Below are 25,168 nucleotides of genomic sequence, written 5' to 3'. Positions count from 1 at the left end.
GCCTACCTCACCCATATTGGAAAACCTCACTTGCTCTTTGAAGGGTCACCGAAGCACCTCCAATTTCATGGCTCCTCGACAATGTCAACTTAGTTGAAGGGACAGGCAGTGAACCCTCTCATCAATACGAGGCTCTTTGGATGGGACTAAGTGGTGAACTTCTTTAACTTTGTCCCTTCGAAAGTTAAATGAGAGATCCTACTATTAAGTTGAAAAAGCCCGGAAGGAAATCTTATTTCTCATATTCATGCAATTGGGTTCCAAATCTGAGGCGGTTCAGGAAACAAAGCCTCCATTTTCTTCACTCCATCAGTCTACACCAACAGCTTAACATCCTTCTCCGCATGGTTATAAGGGACAAACAATTTGATAATTATCGTTTGATTGCAGGACAGGAAGACATCAAAAGAATCCTAAGGAATCTTTGCTTCGACCTCGATGATATTAACAGCACACTGGCTAGAGTGGAGAAATATGTTGTCTCTACATCGGATACTGAATCAATGGAGGACCATGAGGCTCCGATGATTATAAACAACATGCCTTTAGTTGTGGCACCCCTAATCGCTCCCTCTCTTCAACAACAACCAATGCCTTCCTCACCGGTCCTCATCTCCGACTAATCTACTTGCATCAGTCTCGTCTTGCAAATGATGTAAGGCGTTGTCACAGTGGGTTACCTCCTCTTGCACTCTTGGCTTCTGTTCTCCTCAATCGCATTGGCACTTCTGACTCTCGTTGTTACCTCCTCTTGCACTTTTGGCTTTGTTCTCCTCAATGGCACTTCTGACTTTGCCTTGTTACCTCCTCTTGCACTTTTGGCTTTTGTTCTCCTCAATTGCATTGGCACTTCTGACTCTCGTTCTAGATGTTCTTCTGACATTCTTCGGACATTGGTTTTCTGGTTTTTCCTCTAGTTACTTTAGTTTCATAGTCTCCTTGTCACTTTTTTAGTTTGGAGTTTAGTCATATGGCATATCACACTTTATGGTATATAAGGTGACCTAAATCTTTTTAAACAATAGGAAGTGTTTACAAGTTTTTTGGCTGGCAAGTACAGATAGTGAAACTCTATTTTGTAGAGTCTTCCATCGCCTGAATAGCATAATTATGCCTGTAAGAAAAAAACAAAGGACTGCTGGCTAGCTTTTGTCTCCACTTCTGAACTAGTTGTATCTTGGTATCAATGTAATCTGTTTTCATTATAATAGAAATCACTTGCAGAAATTTACAAAATATTATATATATACAATTTAACGTAATTTTGTTTAAAAAGTTGTACATTCCAAGAAATGTACGTTCATTCCTATTGACAGATGAGCGACTGCATTTGCATTTTATTGTAATATGGGGAGAGAAATTAACTGGCATAATAGGAAACAAGAAGTCACAAGAGGACATTAGCATTATGACAAACTATAAAAAGACAAAAAGCTCATTAGGAACACATAATAGAATGAAGCCACGGGACGAATTCTAATGGATGCAATGAAGTTGTGTTAAAAATATTAACAGCTTAGAAACTTCCGGTTAAAACATGTCTACAGGAGTCTAATAATAAATGCACCGCAGCACAATTTAGAGAGAAGAGCGAGCCGAGTCCTGTCTAATCTAGATTGTATCCCCGTGCATAAAATGATATACAAAGGTCACAACGGTCAATCCTTAGTCATCCTTATTCAAGGACACTATTGTCAGCATAAAATATAGGCACCTGCACAGGTAGCGGTCCCTAGTCATCGTTATTCAAGGCCACTCACAGATTGTCAGCATAAAATATAGGCACCTACACAGGTAACGGTACAGACATGTAACTCCTCTCAGTCTCACACTACCATTGTCCAGCTCAATATGATAAGAACGTGATTGAAAACTACCTTTCAATCTCCACAAGTAAGAACAGGATCAAACACTTATTACCATGACATAATACAAAATTAAACCTTTCAATTAATAGCGTTAGATTTGTTTTTATGGAATCATTTGCAGACAGACACGTAACAACTTTCAACCTGTCTCACACGGCCATTTGTCCAGCTCAAAAGTAAGAACATAATATAATTACCTTTCAATCTCCATGAGTAGGAACACGATCTAAGACTTATTATCATGATATAATGCAAAGAGAAACCTTTAAATTTAAAAGAGCCAGATTTGTTTTTATGGAATCATTTGCAGACCGTTGACGTTCCACAGGGAATGACTCGTGAGTATGCTTCAATATCTTAATAAATATTATGCGGGCAAACTAGCTTGATGATAATATGATGCATGCATGCCGATCAAGCATGCTATAGATAAATAAATAAATATAAAAAGAGCCCACTAGCCATTAATGCAACAGTAAAGAAAATCAACTAAAACGCAATCTCATCGGTAAAGATTGTACTACAGAAAAGAAACACACTTAATATATGTCACCTGCTAATGATAATTGCATGGTGCCAGTGCATGCCCATCAAAGGTCTTACGAACGACCCATGCAGTTTGAAATCTCAAAAGCCGGAGTTGCAATCAATACAAAACTTAATTACTTAATTACAAAGTAGTAAAGTAGGGCCCCATTTTGTATGAGAGTATCCCTAGAAACCAGACTCGTGCACTGATACTTGGAATATAATACACCATCACAAAGTCTCCTTCCTTTGTATACAAACTGAAAAACAAAAACATAACAATACTTGTTTCCGGAAGGGGCATATCCGATGCATGATGATGCTCACTTCAATAAATGTTTCCAAGAAAAAAGTCCTCCATGTCACACTGGCATCTTTGTCAGCCCCTACCAAAAGAACAAAAATATTATTTTGATTAATATTGCTATTATTAATAACTAGTAATAAACTGAAGCGTATCTGGATTCTGAAAGACCTCCAAACAATCACTGGTGTATACACCTACGCAATAACACATATACTGAACTTGAGTGCAAGATAACTTCAATAAATGTTTCCAAGATAAAACTCCACGTCATACTGGCATCTTTTTCAGATCCTACCAAAAGAACAGAAATATTATATTGATTATTATTTTGATTAATATTGTTATTATTCATAACTAGTAATAAATTGAAGCTTATCTCGCCTGGACAATAACACACAAACTGAACTGGTGTATTCTTGAGAATACAAAACAGAAGTGCTTACAAAATAGAAAAAGAATCCTGATTGTCTGAAATGGATTTCATGGTTAAAAGGTAAATTCATTATTCATCAAGATTATCACGCTGCTGTAAGCTCATCATAGCCCAAATGTCAATGCTGTAGCTATAAGTGGTCGGTAGACTAAGCCTTTGTTTTTCCTTCCGTGCATCCTACATATAGTGGTTGGTAGACTAAGCCTTTGTTTTTCAGTGCGCAACCTATATAAAGTGGTTGGCAGCCTAAGCCTTTGTTTTGTTTTTCAGTGTATCCTACAAATGAAGATCATACATTTATTTTTGTCACATTAGATATTATCAATGTTCCACCGAGTTTCGGGGACGAGAAACCAGAAAGTGGGGATACGCACAAGGGGGATGTATATAAACACAGGAACAGGGAGTAAGCTCATCATAGCCCAAATGTCAATGCTGTAGCTATAAGTGGTCGGTAGACTAAGCCTTTGTTTTTCCTTCCGTGCATCCTACATATAGTGGTTGGTAGACTAAGCCTTTGTTTTTCAGTGCGCAACCTATATAAAGTGGTTGGCAGCCTAAGCCTTTGTTTTGTTTTTCAGTGTATCCTACAAATGAAGATCATACATTTATTTTTGTCACATTAGATATTATCAATGTTCCACCGAGTTTCGGGGACGAGAAACCAGAAAGTGGGGATACGCACAAGGGGGATGTATATAAACACAGGAACAGGGATACGCACAATGTATATAAACGCAGGAACGGGGATACGTTCCTACTTCCTACAAGGGGGTAGGGGGTATATATAACCAACCCCAAAATTTAGGGAAATTTTGGAGGACGTTAGAGTTATAAAAATTATATAAACGCAGGAACTGGGATACGCACAAGGGGTATATATAAGCAACCCCAAAATTTCTCTAAATTTTGGAGGACGTTAGAGTTATAAAAATTATAAAATTATTGAAAAATTTAATATATAAAAATATAAGATAAAATCCCAACAATATGTTAATAACTAAATTAGTAAATAATAAATCTTAATAACTATGAAATGTAGATCTAAATATGATCATCATTTACTATTATGAATCAGAATTATCATTTGATATTTATGCAATCATCAATTTAAATCTAAAAGTAATTATAAAATTGAATCCATCACTTGATATTATGGAATGATGGATCATCAAATTAAATCTAAAAATAAATTATTAAATTGAATCCATCATTTGGCATTATGCAATGTTCCATCTAAATTCATCATTTGACACTGAAATAGTGAAATAATATTATGCAAGATGTAAATTAAATTCATCATTTAACAATTGAAATTGCACAATGCACATCAAAAAGTAAATTCATCATATGACCATACATTATGAAGAAGTCTAAAATAGCAATAAAATACTAAATTAAAAGTAAACATAAAAAGCAGTGAAACGCTAGTAAATTTGTAAAAAAATACTAAATAATAAAATACTAAAAGAGTTAAGTGAAAAGCTAGTAAATTTGTCAAAAAAATACTAAATAATAAAATACTAAAAGAGTTGGACTTGATCATCACTATCTAGAGTCAAAAGTTCAAAACTAGAACAATGAAAAACACCTAAAAGAAATGATCATTATCAAATAACTAATAAACACCATGGTGTGTTGATGCTCCAATGACTGGTCCTCTGCATCCATCTGCCATCTGCTCCACGAAAGCATCAAAACATTCTAAGTCACACTCTCATGAGTAACCAATGGCACACCAACCAAACAATGCTATATATCATATGGTCCATCCTCCTGCACGAAGGCATTAGAACATTCTGAGTCACACTCTCATGAGTAACCAATAGCACACCAACCAAACCATGTTATATATCAAATGGTCCATCCTCATCTATCTGTGCGTCCTCCTCTGGATCCACATCCCATCGTGTAGTTGGTCCCATCCACTAATCTGGTGTCCTCTCATGTGCAAGACGCAAGGCACTGTTCACTGCAACTGTGAGTATTTTTAATTTTTTATTGTTTTAATTGTTATTAGCAAAAAAATTGTGTCCCCCTATCCCCCACAAGAGAAATGTGTTTCGTCACCAGAAAAATGCCCCCCCAAAGTTTCCCCCAAAAAGGGGATGTAGGGAAACGTTCCCCAGGAGTTTCCTCATCCCAGGAATGTGGAGGAGTGAGGAAGCAGGTCCCCCACCATGGGGGATGCGTCCCCGTGGAACACTGAATATTATCAATGTTCCACGGAAACGTGACCCAAGGGTTGGAGACACCCCTGTCTCTCCTCCCCCTATATGCCCTTGGTACTTGGCACTTAACTGGGTACATCCCCGCAAACATAGGACACTCCCAGTAATTGGAAGTACACGTGGATGTCCCCTACGGAGAAATGTCTTGCATAAAAACAACCAAAACAAATACAATGATAAATATTATTCTCTTTGAAGTAAGTGGACAGTCCCACCACTTCACCTTGCAATTTCTTCTACATATAACCCTCTCAAACCATAACTTTTATTGTTTCTCACTTAACACATCAGTTTGAGTACATTAAGAAGGTTAACATTGGACTCTTATGAAAAATAAGATTCCAGTGTGTAAAAAAACACTTATATGTTTTATTTAGAATTTGTTGTATATTTAATATATTTAGTATTTCAAGTTGGGGCCCGACATCCCTTCTAACATCCCCTAAAATTTGAAAGGTCTCCCCACACGTCCTTGAGACATGCTTTCTTTTACCAACGCTTACAAATGCCTCCATCCTCTGGCCTTGTCATTTCTTTGACCTCATCCCTTAGCACCACCATTGTTATCCATAGCATGCTCTTGAGCGAGGCACAACCAATGCTTTGTTTAGGTACAATTGCCAATCAATTGCCATTGGCTTAGATGACAACCCCTCTATAATGCTTCTCCATTCTCCATTCTAGGATCACAATTCCTATGGCATATGCTTCCAATGCCATAATGGCCAACAAGTGTTGACGTTTTTCTAAGAGGAACAATCTATTGCAACAAGGCTTTGCAATCACCATATCCAATGCTATGTGCTCACACACCACCACCCTAACTTGCCATTCATGTTGTGAAGAAATACAATTAACCTACAATTCAGAAATCTCTTGTAGGCATTTTGTCAAACACTTTCTCTATAAACAGGTAATTGTTCCAATAAAAATTACCAGAAAATTTGCATACAACTCAGCAAACAGAGGTCTGATTTTTATGAACAACAACACACAAGACAAATCTGAACTTGAAATCAGCAAATTATGAACAACAAACTCATCAACAAAACTCATAATTTTTGGACAAACCATCTATGGAAAACCCTAGAGGAAAAACCAGTGCAAGAGGGAAATTTTATTATTCTTAGAGCTCTTAGAAAAATAAATTACAGCGGAGAAATTCAACAGAGTTTAACTTATCTCAACCAATTAGCAGCCCCTTTTCTAGAAATTCGTGCCACAAATGCTCCTTGATTTTCATGCCAAACTCTGCCTAGAATTCCTACAACTATACGGCCTGCTACAGCATTAAATGCAACAACTACTACTCAAATTTTGTGCCCAAAAAAATAGCTCCAATCTGCCTCAAAATGCATGCCAAGCCAACTTAGAAATCTTCCTCAATTTTTGTGCATGAACATATAAAATGGATTGTACGACCTGCAATAAATGCATTGTTTGGTCTGATTTAAAGATGTTGTATGTTGCTCTTAGGCTGGTACCCTCTTCCTTGATTTGTGTGCCACTTTTGCTTGAAATTAATGCTCAACTTCCTTGGGATGTCTCCTCATAGTCTCGTGTCTCTCACAATTAAAGAATGAGCTCTCCTCGGGATTCATGCCACTTTAGAAGCCAAATGGGTGTCTATTGACCTTCCAACTTGCCTCCAAGATCAATGGCTGAGATTTGATATTAGCCCCAACAGTTGTGTTTTAATCTTTCATTGACTTCACTTAAAGTGAACTTTATCTCATAAAGTTAATTTATTTCCAAAGTTACTTTAGAATATTTTCCCATGTGCTAGCCCCAAGCCAACGTGGAAGACACTTATCCTAGACTTTAACACTTCCTCTTAGCGAGGAAAGTGTTCTTCACCACTCCCATTTTGCCCTTGAAAATTACGAATTTTCCCTTCATAAGGAACTTCGTGAGAATGTTCGCAACTTGCTCATTAGTGGAAATGTATTTCAGCTTCATTGCTCCCCTCTAGACATGATCTCAGATGAAATGACATCTGATGTCAATTTGTTTGGATCGATCATGAAATATTGGATTATCCGAGAGTTTGATGCAACTCTGAATATCAAAGTAAATCGTGGCACCTCCAACCACTGGTCAAACAAACCCACCAACAACTTGCAAAGCCAAATGGCCTCACAACTCGCTTGACTAGGTACCATGTATTCCACCTTTGTAGAACTCAATGCTACTGACTTTTGTTTCCGACTACGCCAAGACACAACTTCGAGCCTAAATTGAAAAAAACACTTGAAAGTGCTCTTTCGATCCACTGCATTGCGTGACCAATCAGAATTTGTGTAGCTAACCAAGTGGACTCCATCCCTTTGCACATAGTCTAGCCCATAGTCCACTATCCTCCGCAAGTATCTCAACGGATGTTTAGCTACAGTCCAATGCACTCTCCTAGGCTCCACCAAATATTATCTGAGTGTTAATAACAAAACACAAGTTTGGCCTAGTATTGACTAGATAATTCAATGACCCAATGAGCTAACAATATAAAGTGGGGTCTACTAACTCTCCCTCAGAAGTGCTAAGCTTCTGGAAGTTGGTGATCATCGGTGTAGCCATAGGCCTACAACCCTCCATCCTAAATCTCCTTAGAATATCAGCTGCATACTTGCCCTATCCCAGAAAGATATGCCCATCCTCCTGCCACACCTCCATCGCTAGAAATAGTGCATCAGTCCGGGGTCCTTCATCTCATCCTCTGAAGCAAGAGCCTACTTGCAAGCATCTATTAGTCTCTCCTCTCCTATCACGGAAAAGTCATCTAAGTACAATTCAAGAATGAGAGGATCTCTTCCAATACAAATATAATACATGTTTGGACTTGCCTCACTCTTCTGGAAACCAATCTACTACAAGTATCTATCTGTGAATACCAAGCTCGTGGAGCTTGCTTCAGTATATAAAGTGCCTTCATCAACCGACACACGAGACTCTCTCCCATGAATCTCAAATCCTTATGGTTGCTCAATATACACCTCCTCCTGTAGAATTCCATTCAGAAATGCAGTCTTCACATCTATCTTGTGGATCTTCCACCCCATTTTTATTGCAATAGATATGACTGCTCTAATTGAAGTGTATCGAGCAATAGGTGAGAAGGTCTCATCATAATCTACTCCCTTCACCTGTGAAAAGCCTCTTGCCACAAATCGTGATTTGTACTTCTCTACGCTGCCATCCACAATATACTTGATCTTATACAACCACCTGAATGTCACAACTTACTTCCCCTCCGATCTCAGTACCACCTCCCAAAAATCATTCTTCATTATGGAAGTATACTCTTCCAACATGTCATCTCTCTAGACCTACTAATCTATTGCCTCCTCATATGAAGAAGGCTTTGCCTCTTGGATGCTACTCACCATAGCCAAATAACTGCAGAACCTCTTTGGTGGTTTACTCTCCCTGACAACGCTCTTGGGACTCCCCACTGACTCCGTAGCTTCTTTCAAGAGCTCTTGCAACCTCTTGACTTTCCTCTTTAGTGGAGTGGCATAATACTGCTCGTCTTCCTCATATACCAAAGGTATAGACAATGATTGTACACTTGAAGACTATCCACTAGTGTTCAAAGACGTTGAAAAAGGTGTGCTAGTACCCTATGAACTGACAATCTGGGATCCAGGACAATTGAAGTTGTTGTAGAACCAATTTCAGAGGAACTCATACCTCCTCAACTCTATGTCCCTATGGTCTAAGGAACTTGCATTTGAGGTCCTTGTTTCCCTCCCTCCAAAGACCTCTAAAAGGATTGATCCACCTCAAATCTCACATCCCTCCTGACAATAACAACCTTCCTCAAGGAAGGGATGTATATGTGATAAGCCTTCGAAGTCTCGTTATACCCAACAAAAATACCCTTTTTTGCAGTGGGTTCTAGCTTCATCCTCTTCTCTGAAGGGACATGTGACCATGTCAGGCACCCAAAGATCCAAAAGTGCCCAACCCCAGGCTTCTTCCCTAAGAAAGCTTCCTCAGGAAATTTCCTCCCTAATGCATGATGAGGACTTCTGTTATGAACATATACCGCGATGCTACAAGCCTCGACCCCAAGAAAGAATGGTAAACTCTGATCATGCAACATAGCTCTAGCTACTCCCACAATGGCCATGTTCTTCCTTTCAACAACCCCATTCTGTTGTGGGTTGTGAGTAACTGCCAACGCTCTCTTAAAGCCTTCCGATACGCAGAAGTTCTTGAAGGCATTGGAGTTATACTCACCCCCATTATCTGACCTCAACACCCGAATCTTCCTCCCTATTTGGTTCTCCACAAGAGCTTTGAACTCTTGGAACCTCTTGAAGACCTCATCCTTATTCTTCATGAAATAAATCCAGGTCTTCCTAGAGAAGTCATCAATGAATATAACATAATAGTTATAACCACTAAGAGACACTGGAGACATAAGACCACATACATCAAAATGAACCAAATCAAGTATGCCTATTGCACTGTTGTCACTGCTTGGAAAAACAGTCTTGGTGTACTTCTCGAGAGCACACCCTTTGCACACATCCTCATGCTCTACACTAAACTCAGGCAATCCTATGACAATCTCCCCTAGAATCTTGAGAGCTCCATGATGTAAATGAGCCATCCTCCTATGCCATAGCTCACATAAATCTCTGCTACTGTTGTTGTTGTGAATCAAGGCATGGCTAGGCTGAAACATGACCCTGTACAACTTCCCTTGTCTAATCCCAATCACTTTGGCCAAAGTGATGTTGGACCCCTTGGGTAGATGAGTACTTGTCCACGTCTAAACAACACCTCAAATCCCCTATCCTCTATGGCAGAAACTGATATCAAGTTCTTCTTCAACCCAGGGACATACAAAACATCCCACTGTCATAGGCGATTGAGACTCCCTCTCAAAATAAATAGTCCCATGCCCAACCTCTGACCATGGTGTCATCTCCAAGCACCACCTCACAAACAACTCCTTCCTTTATGATATCAATAAAGAACACTCCAATGCTAGACATATGGCATTTGGCTCCACTATTAATGTACCACACATCTAAGGAATTTGGACTAAAAGAAAGACAAGCAATCAATGAGAACTCCTCCTCAAATCGTGTGGAAAACTCATCCACCTCTACTGAAGCTACAACTTGCTTCTTCTTCTTATTTGGGCAAGTCATTACATAATGTCCCATCTTATGAGAAGCAAACCATTTCACTTTGCTCATATCCTTCTTCTATTCCCCCTTCTTCTTGGCCCCATCTTTGGGCCCCTTCTTGAATTTCTTCTTGCCCTTGGAAACAAGAGCAACATTCTCCTCATCCTCTCCATGTTGTTTTTTGGTAGAACTTGAGCCAATTCTAACCTCCTTCTACATGAAATCATCCCAAAGTCTTGTCCATTCAAGCAGCTTCCCCCTTGCAACAATTCCACATACAAAGTTGTCCCAAGGTTTAGAGAAGCCATCTAAGGCTACTCTAACTAGCTTATCATCATCATACTATTGTCCAACCACCCCTCCCTTGCAGCAATTCCATGTACAATGTTGTCCCAAGGTTTAGAGAAGCCATTTAAGGCTACTCTAACTAGCTTATCATCATCATACTGTTGTCCAATAACCCCCAATTCATCACGAAACTGAGATACTTTGGTGAGGTATGAGGTGACTGTATCTGTCTTCAACATCTTCTTGTTCCTCAATTTCTCTCTCAACACCAATTTCCGATTCTGATTTGAACTCTAGTACATCTTGCAAAGAGAATCCCACCTTTCCTTTCCATGTATCTTACCAGTGACATGAGGAATCACATAGTCTTCAATGGCATTGAGGATAATTCTCTTGGTTTTCACATTCTTCTTGTTATAAGCAACCAAGAGTACCGCATATGTAGGAATAATGTAGGCCTGATCAAGGATGTCTCACACATCATTTTCCTCTACAATAAGGCTGATCTTTGCTTTCCATAGGCAGAAATTACTTGCCCCCTTCAGTCCATCCTCAATCCTCAAACCAATAGCCATGAAAAATACAAGAAATCCTCCTCTGATTAACAAAAATGAGTTCTAATTGTTGTCCCATTGCTAATTCAATTTGAGCAACCAAGCTATGATACCATGTGAGAAAATACACTCAGAAATTGTTTGAATTTGAGTAGCCATGGTTGATATTTTCATCGTGTAAAGAAATAGAAAATTTGAATATAAATTTTTCCTCCTAAAATATTCAAGTTGGCCTCCTATTGTTCAAGTTTATTGGGCCCCTTGGAAGCACCCATTCGACCCGCTTCACAAACTATATAAAGGAGACCTCCCCTCCTCAGTTGGTACATTGACTTCTAATGTGATTATCTTTGATCCAACGAAGAAAAGAAGGGGGCCGAAAATCAGGAGGGGGCCTTGGCACTTGATCTTGTTCTTGGTTACTGGTTTGGCTATTATCTTGATGTTGTTGTTTTTGATGTATTGATGAACTTTGAACTCTCTCTCATAAGGAAATATCTGTGTTTTCCCCTTGTGGGTTTTGCCCTAGCTTCAGGGTTAATTTATGTGTCTCTTGTCTCATGGTTATTTTCTACTGCTCTTTCATGTTTATTAGTTGAAATTTTCTTCTATATAACTGCTTAATGTTAATTGGATGTTATGATGCTAACTTATCATTATAAGTAGTTAATTATTGAAGAAAATTGTTCTAACTTGTTTTCCATAGAAAAATCAACATGGTATCAGAGCTATTGAAGATCAAAGAGCAGTTTAAAGGAAAGCAGAGGTATGGACATGTCCTGATTATCTCTGAGATCTAGGCCGAATTATCTCAATGTAACAAGGAGGGTCGAGTCCCTTATGTGATTGAATCAGAGGGTTGTTATAAGGTCCGAGTTCGCTCAAATTGATACGTTGATGTTTGTGGGCTTGTAACGAGTTCCTTGAGACAAGTGTATGTCTGTGACCAAGAGCCAGAATCAAAGACAATGTTTGTTATTGTGACAAAGTTCTGAGGTCTGTGGTATTGTTCAAGCCCGAGCCTCCTCCTTCATGAACAAATCCGAGCTCCCTCATTCCTTTGATCTGAGACACTTATCTTTGTGACAAGCGAGCTTCTCTAGCGAGCAGAGCTGTAGCACCTTTTGGCACCTCATTCTGCGGCATCTCATGTGAATTCTGTAGCACTACATTTCTATAACTTAGGCCGAATTCTGTGATGGTTAATGCGATCTTCTTGTTTCTTGTTCTGCCCTCACTCAAGCTGAACTGGAATGTCGAGAAGCAAGAAAGAAGTCATCTATTCCCTTGCAGACCTGTGGCATCTAGTTACTGTGGAAATTTGCAGACATAAAGAAGTTTGGTTCTAAGGCATCCAAGGAATCCTGATGTCCTTTGTTTATTAATGAGAATCCAACTTCCCTTTAAAGGAATGCGCAAATGTAAGAGCCCTGTGAATAATGTGAAGTTTGGAGTATCCTCTGTGATCCAAAGGTGGTTAAGGAGGTCAAAAGGGTCTAGAACAAAATCAAGAAATCACTATTTCTGACTCTGTGTTAAGGTTCGAATTGCCTCAAAACAAAGTTATCTCTGTGGTCTGGAATTAACTTTGTAATGAATGACGAGTCAACTATTTTTCATACGAAATTTTGAAGCTCGAATCTTTGCATATGCAAAGGTCTATATATATAGACACAGACGAAGGTTTGTGGTTCATGTGGTAATATTGTTCAACTCATTCGGAAGATTGTGGAAATGATAGTGTGTTTATGGTTGTGATGTTGTCATTCGTTCTTGTGGGTTGTAATTCATAAATTGATCTAATCCTCCTCGTAGAATGGTAGTGGAAACAACGCAAGAGACTATCCCATCACTCACCTTAGCTGGAATGGTTATTCAAAATTGAATCTTGTTTATGCCTTTGACCCTGGAAATGGAAGTCGTGGAAGCTAAGTTACCGGAAACGGCTCCTTGACTGGGCAAAACGCCGCTTTCCGTTTCTGATACGTTTTCAGCCCAAAAACGGCACAAAAACGGCTGAAATACGTTTTTTCTGCTTCCAATACGTTTCCGATTTTTTAAAGCCGTTTTTCAGGCGTTTTGATGGGAAAACCCTCCCGTTTAAAGAAAAACGATACGGTTCAGCGAATTTTGATACGTATCCATTGTGGATTCATATGGCTGGAAAGAAAATTGCTCCTCTGCAGCCAGTTAACACGGACAGCTTTTGAAAAAGCAAGTACCTTCATCTCTGTTTTAACTTTTTGTATCACTGTTATTTAATTCTTGATTCTGTTTATAATGAATTTTTTGTGGAGGCGGTGAAATACTGTAGTTATATCTTACGTATATATAATCTGTTAGGTTTAAATGGAGAAAAGAATCCTAGCATGTTGTTCATGCTATTGAGAATTAGCTTAACTATTGCTCATGAAGAAAGGTATATGCTGTTACAAATTAAATGTGATTGCAGAGTATATGAATGAATTGCGAAGATACTGCAGATAAATTTCAGACTTCTGTTTATAAATTGCATTCTATATAGTTGCATTACAAATTTTCTGGGGACTGTTGCAAGCCCCAGTGAGAATTACAGTCAAGAAATTGGGCAGGGAATTAAGAAAAGTTTTGAGTTCATTACCCCACTGGCCAAGGAAAGCTATCACTATGTTGAGACCTAGCCAAACAAGAGAAATCTAAAGTCTTGAAAGTTGAAACTTGAATCATGAATGTTATAGTGATTGTTAATGATGATGGCAATGTTGAATCATGAATGTTTATGCCATATGGCATATGTTGAAAGTTGAAACTTTGAAAGTTGAATCTTGAATTGATGATGATGAATCATGAATCATGATAGATCATAGATGATAATTTAGATTCTGAAATATGAATGGTAATATGAATTTTTTATTTTTAATATATATATATATATATATATATATATTATGTGTCGTTTCCTGCCGTATCGTATCCAGATTTTTTGAAAATTTGCCGTATCCGTTTCAAACCCCGTACCCGTATCCGTTTTCTGGTAACTTAGCGTGGAAGTGTATCTAAACGATGGAGAATCTTGACAAAGTGTGAAGTTTTAGATGCAAGCAACTATAATAGTGTGGACAATGTGTGATCGCTTTGACACGTGACTGATGATAATTCATTGTCATCCTGGTTGAAATACTTTGCTACCAGGCTTACCTTCACAGTTTGATTAGGATCCTGATTTGATCACAAAGTGTAATGGACACGTTCAAAGTCGTGGATGGAAGTTATCAACAGGAATGCAAGTTCTGTGAAACAGTTGATGTCTAAACCTATGGCTTGGAGCTTCCTAAAGCGTGTGGGTGAAGTATGAATTTGTATCTTGTTGTGAGCATTGAAGCACTGAAGCAAATTGGATTTTTTGTGTTGTCAGAGAGTTGTGCTCTGAGTAGTGTGTGGATCATTGCAGATTTTTTGAGCCAGTTATAAAGAGAGGAATCGTCATTGAGGAAGGATCTGGTCTCATTTGCAAATTATCAATGGGATTCACATCTCTGGCTCACAAGCAGATCTAATCCACAAAAATAAATATGAACGTCCAGGGCTATGGCTATGATTTCAAGCACGCTAATTCGCTGAAATAAGCCTGAAAATATCTCGAGACCAGGTTTCAGAAGAAGAGGCCGTATAATACTTCAACCTAATAGCTTAATCTCAGAACTTGTCAAATTGAAAGATTCTATACATATAAGAAGGACGAAATGTATTGAATCTGACCTGATTGATTTGGTACATATCTTAATGGTGCTCATGTCTATGTTCTTGTTGACTGAAAGCCCAGAAATTCTCGTCTAAAGTTTGATTTGCAAGAGTTTACATCATACTTTGAATCTGTGATCTGAAAAATTGTATCTCACCAATCATATGCATTGAATGAAGTCATGATATGGAAAGAATAATATGAACAACTTGTGTGAGCACGACCAAATGCAAAGTTAGTGTTATGTATTGCAATGTTATAAGTATGGTTGTTTGAACATTACACAACATTATTCTATCTAGCCGAGATATGATGTCATGATCACTGCTATGAGAAATATTGAACACCGAAATGGTGTTGCAACTTGCTGCTACAATGATATTAAGAAAAGTAGGGCTACTTGGCTTGAAATGAGGTATTCATTGACTATTGATTCATCAATTCAAAGGATTATAAATACTAAATTAATAAATCCCCTCTTCAAGTGACCAGATTATTGTTGAAGAATTGAGAATTGATGAGACTACAAGATCTAGGATTTGAAATGTTTTGGATTTGTAAACCCTAGCAAGGGAGCCCTATGGCTTAGTTATGTAAATTAATTAATTCCTGTAGAAATATTTAAAATAGGCAAAAGGGCATGATCATAGAGCATGCCCATTCACCAAGAGGCACCCGAGGCAGTATAAAGCCAAGGGCCTCCCACAAATTGTCAATCATCCGATATCAATTCATTATTAATAAAACACATATTTTTATGCCAATCAATGGTTTGTATCTTCCATTTGGTATCAAAGCTAGGTTTCTCTTCGGATCTGTGTTGTCGATTCACTCCGGCTCCCTCCACGCTATCACCACTACCACCGCCACCTGCTTCTCGGCTTCTGTCCACGCTCCCCGCCATTACGTTGTCCCGACCACAGCATTGTTGTAGTGCTCCCCTCCTTGTGCCCCGCTGCCCCGTCGTCCCTTCCCCATGCTTCCCGCTATCTGTTGACTCCTTGCATTTGTCACGTCGTCGCTTCCCAAGTCCCGTGTTTCCACCATTTTCGTTGCCTATCTGCGTTCCATTCCATTTCTACTCGCTTCATTGCTCTGAAATACACCATGTCCAACAACAACAACAAAACGCAGCCACATCCTTTGTGCCACACCGCCCACCTCACAACGTGTCATCGCTTACCTCACAACGTATCATCCATCTCCGCAACCATTTTTCCCATCGCAGCCCAAATCGAAATCGTGGCACTCAAATTCGATTTTTTGGTCTCCGTCTAAATCGTGGCAGGGACTAGGATATTTTTTGGTATAAAGTATAAGTCATAATTTAGTTATATAATATAACTATATATTATAACTATATTGATCTATTATAAATATGTTTTAGAATTAATTTAAATTAACAAAAAAGACAAATATATATATATATATATATATATATATATATTAATTAGGTTCAAATTAAGGAAAAAAGCTTAAACTGGCGGACAAATATACACCCCCACAAATCCGTTCAATGTCATCGATGACAATGGTCAATTTCAGCAAAAAATTGGTTGATCTTGAGAATAGGATTACTTGTCATTCCGATGATTTTAACCAAAAATTAGTTGATCTCAGTAATAAGGTTACCGGACATTCCAACGATATCAAGAAGCGTCAAGATACGACAAATCAGATAGAAGACAACTCGGGCAGAACCATATCAAATCAAAAAGAGATCATAATCAGACAATGTTGATACTGACCTCTATTTGTGACTGGATGAATATTACACCCGAACAAATATTCCAGAATGATGAAGGTAATGAAAAGCACAATTCAACAGATCCTCATGGAAAAACCGAGTCTCCAAAAACATCATCCACGCACCATCAAGAAAATAGTAATGCGAATTTTCAAAATAAGCAGCTTTAGAATCCATTTACCAATCAATATTTTTTTTTCACTCCACCGTTAGCGACGTATCAACAAACAACAAAAATCGAGCTACCCAAGTTCGACGGTAACAAAAAATGCAGCGTTGTGTGGCTCAATCAACCAAAAGAATATTTCGAGATTTACGATATCGACAATGATGACGAAATGAATAGGCACGCTTCCATGAAAATGGAAGGTGAAGCATATAATTGGTATATGTGGTGGAAGAAGACGACACTCGCTCTCAGTTGGAGAAAATTTAAGGATGCGTTCTTTAAAAAGGTTCCAAGGTGTCAAGGAAGAAGAGTTCTTTTCAACACTCATCAGATTGCGACAAAAAGGAGATGTGAATGAATACACTCAAGAATGGGAGACCTTAGCAACACGAGTACTTGGGTTATCAGATTCTCGTCTAATCCAATCCTACATCTACAAACTTAAAACCTATCTACGAGTAGAACTTGAGCTTCATGACATTACGTCAATAGAAGTAGCAAGACAAAAAGCAAAAGCTGCTGAAAAGAAATTTGAAAAGATATTGTGGTCAAAGCCGGAAAAAGTATACTCGAGACGAAGATTTCCCCAGTCTACGAATAAGGATAATACACAATATGTTCCACCACATCTTTGTGAAGGAGAAAAATCTAATGTGGAAATGCAAAGGATGAAAGAGGGCAAGTGCAAATGTTGTGGCAAAAAGTGGGGCCCTAAACATAGGTGTGCTAAAGGAAAAGAGACAAAGAACCTATATAACTGTGAAGCAACTAATGATTCAAACAATGATGAATCAGACATAGAAGGAATAGAAGACGCCCCAGAATTCTCTCCGGAACTAGATGACGAAAGCATTCTGCAAGTGTCCTTATCAGTTATGACAGGTATATCACAACCCCAGACTTTAAAATTAAAAGGACATATCAAGAAGAACAACGTAATGGTTCTCATCGACACCGATAGCACCCACAATTTTTAGACTCAGCCATGGCAAAGAGACTCAACATTTTCACATTTCCCATGCCCAACATGAAGGTGATGGTAGCCGATGGTAAGAAGATTGAAAAGGTAGGGAAATGCCATAAGATCAAATTGCAGATTCAAGACTTTCACTTAGAATCTTCGTTCTACACTGTACCATTAGGAGGAGTAGATGTGGTCTTAGGTATCCAATGGCTACACACCCTAAGCACTTACTCTGCCAACCATCAAAAGCAGTTTATAAGCTTTAAATGGGAAGGGCAGAGATACAAGTTATACGGATTCCAAGCACAAGAAAATCAAATCATGTCATCATCACAGATGATGAAAATGATTCGAAAAGGAGCACCAGCCTATGTAGTACAATGTCACCAATTAGAAATGTTATATGCAAAAGTGATGAACGAAAAGTCACCAGAAGTACAAGAGCTAATTCAGAAGCACGAAAAAGTATTCCGAGACCCGCCCATGAAATGCCTCCTAACAGGGAAATCGAGCATACAATAGAAGTCAAAGCAGGATCAGACCTTGTCAACATCAAACCGTATCGATTTCCACATCACCAAAAGACTAAAATTGAGAGATTAATCCAAGACCTTTTAAAATGTGGGATCATCTCAAAAAGTAAGAGTACGTATGTTGCTCCAGTTGTATTGGTAAGGAAGAAGGATGGATTGTTTAGGCTATGCATTGATTATAGAGGATTAAACAAAATAACGATTAAAAACAAATTCCCAATTCCCTTTATCGATGAAATGTTGGATGAACTACATGGCACAAAATACTTCTCAAAATTGGACTTAAGGTCAGGCTATTACCAAATCAGAATCAAGTTGGAAGACATACCAAAAACTACGTTCCGAACACACGAAGGTCACTACGAATTTAAAGTAATGCCCTTTGGGTTAACCAATGCACCAGCAACATTCCAAGCCACTATGAACAAGTTATTCCGTCCATATCTTAGGAAGTTTGTATTAGTATTCTTTGATGATATTTTAATTTACAGTAAAACCTAGAAGGGGCACCTACAACATCTGGATAAAGTTCTTACACTACTAGAAGAGCATCAGTTCTACGCCAAGAAATCCAAATGCACCTTTGGGAAGGAAGAAGTAGAATATCTTGGACACATAATATCCCATGAAGGAGTAAAAGTGGACCCTAATAAAATCAAGGCTATAAAGGAATGGACCAAACCAGTTAATATATCCAAGCTAAGAGGGCTCTTAGGATTGATTGGATATTATCGAAGATTTATTAAAAACTATGCACATATAACTGCACCTCTAACAAACCTTTTAAAGATGAATTCATTTCAATGGAATGAGTAAGCAGGAAGGTGTTTTGGAGAATTGAAGGAAGTTATGTCTAATGCCCTGATATTGGCAACTCCAAATTTCTCTAAACCATTTATCATTGAGTGTGATGCTTTTGGGTTCAGTATAGGTGCAATGTTAATGCAAGAGGTGCATCCAATAGCTTTTGAAAGCATGAAGCTCAATAAACGAGAACGTCTTAAATCCATCTACAACGAGGAAATGCTCGCTATTATGCACGCACTAGCCAAGCGAAGACAATATCTTTTGGGAAGTAAGTTCTCTATTCGAAAAGACCATAACAGTCTCCAACATCTCCTCTAACAAAAAACACTTTCCGAAGAACAACAAAAATGGATTGAAAAAATTGCTGCCTTTAACATGGAGATATTACATAAAAAGGAAAAAAGACAATGTAGTAGCAGATGCCTTGTCTAGGAAGGACGAAGAAACAACATTACTTGCAGTCTCGGTTGTTGTTTCCGAATGGTTTAATGAGATTCGAAGTGAGAATGCCAAGGGTCCAGAAATAACTGCAATAAAATAACCTTCCAGACAACTCAAAATTTGAATGGAAGAACGATATTCTATGGTACAAAGGAAGAATCTATCTGAAGTCAAACTCCAAGTTTAAATCCAAGATACTCAAGGAGTCACATGATTCACTGTCAACCAAACATGTAGGATTCTTTAAAACTTACTACAATGCATGTCAATCATTCTTTTGGAAGGGGATGAGTCGTGATATTCAAAAATATGTAGCAAAATGTTACAAATGTCAAAGATATAAAAGTGAAAATATTATGACACCTGGATTACTTCACTCCTTAAACATTCCGAATCAGAAATGGGAAGAAATATCAATGGACTTTATTGAGGGGTTACCTGTATCCGATGGCAAGGATAAGATTTTCGTAGTAGTCGATAGACTCACCAAATATGCTCACTTTATTGCAATGAAGAAATCAGTCTCAGCTAAACAAATTGCTGAGATATTTTGCAAAAAAATTTATAAATTACACGGGTTTCCGAAAGTCATTGTGAGTGATAGAGATTCCAAATTTAAGGGTAATTTCTGAAAGGAATTGTTCAACCATATAGGAACCTACCTAAATATGAGTTCCGCTTACCACCCTTAAATAGATGGACAAACAAAGGTTGTTAATAAATGTTTAGAAGCCTACCTACGTTGTTACGATACAGAAAAACAAAATAAGTGGGTTCAGTGGTTGCATCTCATTGAATGGCGGTATAATTCTACTTACCATACATCAGCAAAATGACTCCATTCCAAGCTTTGTATGGGTACAAACCTCCGAAATGGAAGGATCTAGCTACCATCTAGACAAATCTACCAGTTGTTAAAAACCAACTAGAAGAAACCCAAAAAATCATCCAAACCCTAAAAGAAAAGTTAAATAATGCAAGAAGTTGTATGAAGCAACAAGTTAACCAAAACAGAACAGAGAAAGAATTTGAAGTTGGAGAATGGGTATTTTTCAAACTCCAGCCATACAAACAGTTGTCCTTGAAACAAAAAGGAAAAGATAAATTGGCACCAAAGTTCTATGGACCATACCAAATCAACAAAAAGATCAGCCAAGTTGCATATAGTTTAAGCCTTCCGGATAAAAGTCGTGTTCACAACGTCTTCCATGTATCTTGCCTTAAAAGGGCACTAGGCGACCATCAATCAGCACAAACAACGCTTCCATCCTTAGATGATGAAGGAAGGTTCATTTTAGAACCAGAAGGTATCATATCCACCAGGGAAAAGAAGCTTTGATCTCGAGTAATCAAAGAATACTTAATCAAGTGGAAGGACTTACCATAAGAAGAAGCTTCTTGGGAGACTGAAACGTTTCATCAACAACACCCATTGTTACGTATGCTTTGAGGACAAAGCATCTTTTGGGAGGAGGAAGGCAATGTTATGTAAATTAATTAATTCCTATAAAAATAGTTAAAATAGGCAAAAGGGCATGATCACAAATCATGCCCATTCACAAAGAGGCACCCGAGGCAGTATAAAGCCAGGTGCCTCCCATAAATTGTAAATCATCTGATATCAATTCATTATTAATAAAACACATATTTTTATGCCAATCGATGGTTTGTATCTTCCAAGCTTGGGGATAAACCCTAAGATTGATCATTCATAATGTTGATATTGAAAAACAAGAATGATGAAGTTAGAAAAGAAGGCAAGGATGAGTGGGTTTGTAAACCCTACACTAAGCTTGAAGAAATTTTAGGGTTTAGAGTCAAAACCTAGCTAAACAATTGATAACCCTATTTAGGGTTGGAGATGAAATCCTAAGGCTTATGGATTAATTGCTTCTGCTTAAAAGAAGAAACCCTTGGCACCAGCAAAATGGATTGACTCCTTAATGATGTGGATGATATGGACTCCTTGATGATGATGTGGATGAGGTCGACTCCATAATTATGCAGATGCTAAGTTGCCGGAAACGGCTACCTTAACCCCCAAAATGGCGTTTTCCCGTTTCAGATCCGGATCCGGGAATGAAATGCCGGAAAAGCGTCAGAAAAAACGTTTTTTTGCTGTTCTTTTCCTGGATACGAGAAGTTTTTTTCCACCCGGCGTTTTTGTAGAAAATATTTGCCAGTTTAAAAAATGAAAATGTTTTACGCAATTTTGAAACACATTTGAAAAAAATTAAAACGTATTGATAAATTCGTGATACTTTTTGTCTGAAAAAACGTTTTCGAGGAATGGCCGCATCTGCCCGCCAGGAACAGGTTGTCGATTTTTTGTTTTAACTTAAAACTACGCAAACCTAAAACTTTCATATCATTTTCCATTTGCCATTTGTTGGAGCCTAGAAGAGCCACCAAGTGGACCTGTCGCTGCCATTGCAATTGGAAGCTGCCGAGAGTCGAGACCACTATTCTTCATCGCCGCCAAGAGGAAGAGCTGCCGAGTGGACCTGTTGCTACCAGAGTCGAGTTGAGAGCCAAGACAGATTCCAAAATTGTTCTTCAGCTTCTACACCCGATGCCGCGAGGTCAGTCAATGTGTAATACGTATAGTGTTAGGTCCTGTAGGACATTGAGTATGCTATTGTTGAGTTGTGCTTGTTTTCAATACTCATGTATATGAAGATTGTTGAGGAAAAATCAGTGCTTGCCGGAGTAACCTTGGAATTCATGCATTGGTTAATTTTCTCTACATTCTGCAATGTTGTTGCCAGTAACTATGATGAATGGATATGCTCAACTGTAAGAATTATACTACAAGTATGCCTTCTCTAGCTAGCACCCTATCTGGGGATTTTGTAATTGTAATATAAGTTCCTTCTTTTTATTTACCAAAAAACTGATCACATAAAACTATCAAAATTCCAGAATTTATATGATTGAACACATTTCAATAAATGCACAAAATGATTTACAATAAGCCTTTGCCATTCTAGTATTATAGATTGTGGATGTACATTGTATACACGTAGTGTGCAAGTACCGAAACAGTGGAGTTAATATGTCTAGGTTGAACGAGGAAATTGTAACCCAGGGAGCCAAGATTAGTCAAGTCTAGATTTAGACTGGCTGCGTCATTTTCTTCTAGAAGGCCTTAAGGCTTTACTTAGCTAACTTGTAGGTGCGTATTACAAGGCTCAGATTGAACAATGCAGTTAGTCCAATTGTTGTTGTTCTCATTAGAACTATTATCTACAAGCAATTCTTCCTCTTGAAGGTCCTCATTCCCTTTACTCCTGATAAGGTTCATCCCTAACCCTGGACTTTGTTTAGGTCAACATCATCAGGTGGCAGGGGTAGAGGTACTACTGGAGCTTCTCAACAATGATCCATTTTGTCATTCTAAAATTTGAGTACTTACTGAGATAAAGTAAAAAATCTTTCTTTCCCATGGTGACCAAAATTGAAAGACAGATCAACATGTGAAGCATAGTCAACCTACCGAAGGGGTTCCAACTTCTAACTTCTTGATGTATCTTCTGGTAGAAATATCTTCAAGTATAATGACAAATCATAAAACAATAAAAACTTTAAAACAGAGAAAAAGCCAAAAGAGATCAAATAGTAGATTCTTTCATGACCTTAAATCTGTGTCTTCATTTTGGCAAATGCATTTTCCATAGAATCATTTCATTCTGTGAACTGTGTAGGCAATTATTTGTTTTCAGGCTCTAGGTAGCTTTTGTCACCAATGACCATGAACTCATTGTTGATTGGTACTAGAACCTATGTGGAATTTGTTGTCTTTCATTAACTAGACCATCTTCTACAGATTGCTTGAGATTGACCTAGATATCTGGATGGTTTCTTGAATTGCCACATAAAAATAAAAAAGTTAAAAACTAGTAGTTCTTGAATTCCAATTAGATGGAAATCCCGTATGGAAACTTGAGATTTTTGAGGAAAAAGGAGTTGGCTCTAGCACTCTATACAGGGACCTAAGCAAGCATGTGTTGAAACTTGATACTAGATAGGGGTTGATAAGTTTTCTGTAGGTAGTTGATTCCTTGTTCAAAATGTAACAGTTGTAAATTACTAAATTGTAACTTGTTTTAACTTTTAACTTTTGAACTTTTGAAATAAATATATGATATAATGATATTTGTCAATTTTCTTTTTTAGTTTCATTTACATCATCATCATCATCATTCATGGCAACTTCAAGTTCAGCGATTCATGAGGCAGAGGAAGTGGCACAGGAAATTGAATCAACCCCTAAAGTTGATCCAAAGTCACCACTTTGGAAATATGTATCTATTGTTGGGAAGATCCAAGGAGGTGGATCATTGGCATGGGTTTGCAGTGAGTGTAAAAAGGAGTATAAGGGATCATACACATGAGTTAAAGCACATTTTCTTGCGTTAAAAAACAATGGGGTTCGAATATGCAGTGGCCCACCTAAAGAGAATGGGACAGATGGAAATGGTTGAAGCAAGGTAAAAATTGCAAAATATTAGAGAGAACAAGACAAGGCAAATGCTAAAGAAAATGAGGCAAATCCTGCCTCCCATTTAAAACACCCAACAAGGTTGGGAGCATCTTCATCAAAGCCTCCACTTCATTCTCATGGAATTGTTGGTTCAAACCGGTCAAATTTGGGACCGCTTGAAAAGAGTTTTAATGATGATGCTCTAGAGATAACAGATGCAGTTGTAGCCTAATGCATTTATGCAAATGGTCTTCCCTTTAACCTTGTGTGATCTCCTTACTGGGCAAAGATGGTAAAAACAGTGAATGAAGCCCCAAGAGGGTACAAGAGCCCTGGATATGAAAAGGTACGCACCACATTGTTGAGTGCTCAAAAATTAGATTTGGAGGCTAAATTAGGCCCCATTCATGATTCATGGCTCACTTTAGGGGTGTCCATCATTTCTAATGGATGGAAAGATCAAAGAAATAGGCCTTTGATCAATGTGATTGCTCAGAGCCCACATGGGGCAATGTTTTTGAAGGCAGTGGATTGTGAGGGGCAGATGAAAGATTTTCAATTCATTGCTAACATTTTGATTGAAGCAATTGAATTGGTGGGGCCTGAAAATGTTGTCCAAGTAATAACTGACAATGCAACAGTGTGTAGAGCAGCAGGCCTAATTATTGAAGGCAAATATCAACACATCTTTTGAACCCCTTGTGTTGTACATTCATTGAACCTCATGTTGAACAAGATAGGAAAGCAAATTGAGTGGATTCGAGTTATTTTTGAAGAGGAAAAAGAAATTCAAGCCTTTGTCACAAACCACCACATGTCCCAAGGCATCTACAGGGAATTTGCTAAGTTGGAGCTCCTTAAGGTACCTATACTTTAAAAGTTTAAAGTTTATTAAATATTTCATAAATTCTAATTTCTGACTCTAAATTCAAATATCTAAATAGGATTCTCAA

General features: G+C 38.1%; 1 protein-coding gene across 2 annotated transcripts in view; it reads right to left on the bottom strand.

The window, feature by feature from the left end:
• Positions 1 to 2,344: 2,344 nt before the first annotated feature.
• The window catches only part of LOC149138145 (uncharacterized), a 48,478-nt gene continuing 25,654 nt past the window's right edge, over positions 2,345 to 25,168 (bottom strand). The window contains exon 3 of one of the 2 annotated variants that reach the window (XM_089446689.1): positions 2,345 to 2,782. The gene's annotated coding sequence lies outside the window, so the exon portion shown is untranslated. Of the gene's footprint in view, positions 2,995 to 25,168 lie in introns of both variants that reach the window. The other variant, XM_089446690.1, reaches the window with a different exon arrangement.

This window comes from Pinus tabuliformis, chromosome X, assembly GCF_031772625.1.
Source record: "Pinus tabuliformis cultivar Carrire ecotype Pingquan chromosome X, CPIR1, whole genome shotgun sequence".
Classification (NCBI taxonomy): domain Eukaryota; kingdom Viridiplantae; phylum Streptophyta; class Pinopsida; order Pinales; family Pinaceae; genus Pinus; species Pinus tabuliformis.
This window is presented reverse-complemented; position numbering and strand designations above follow the sequence as displayed.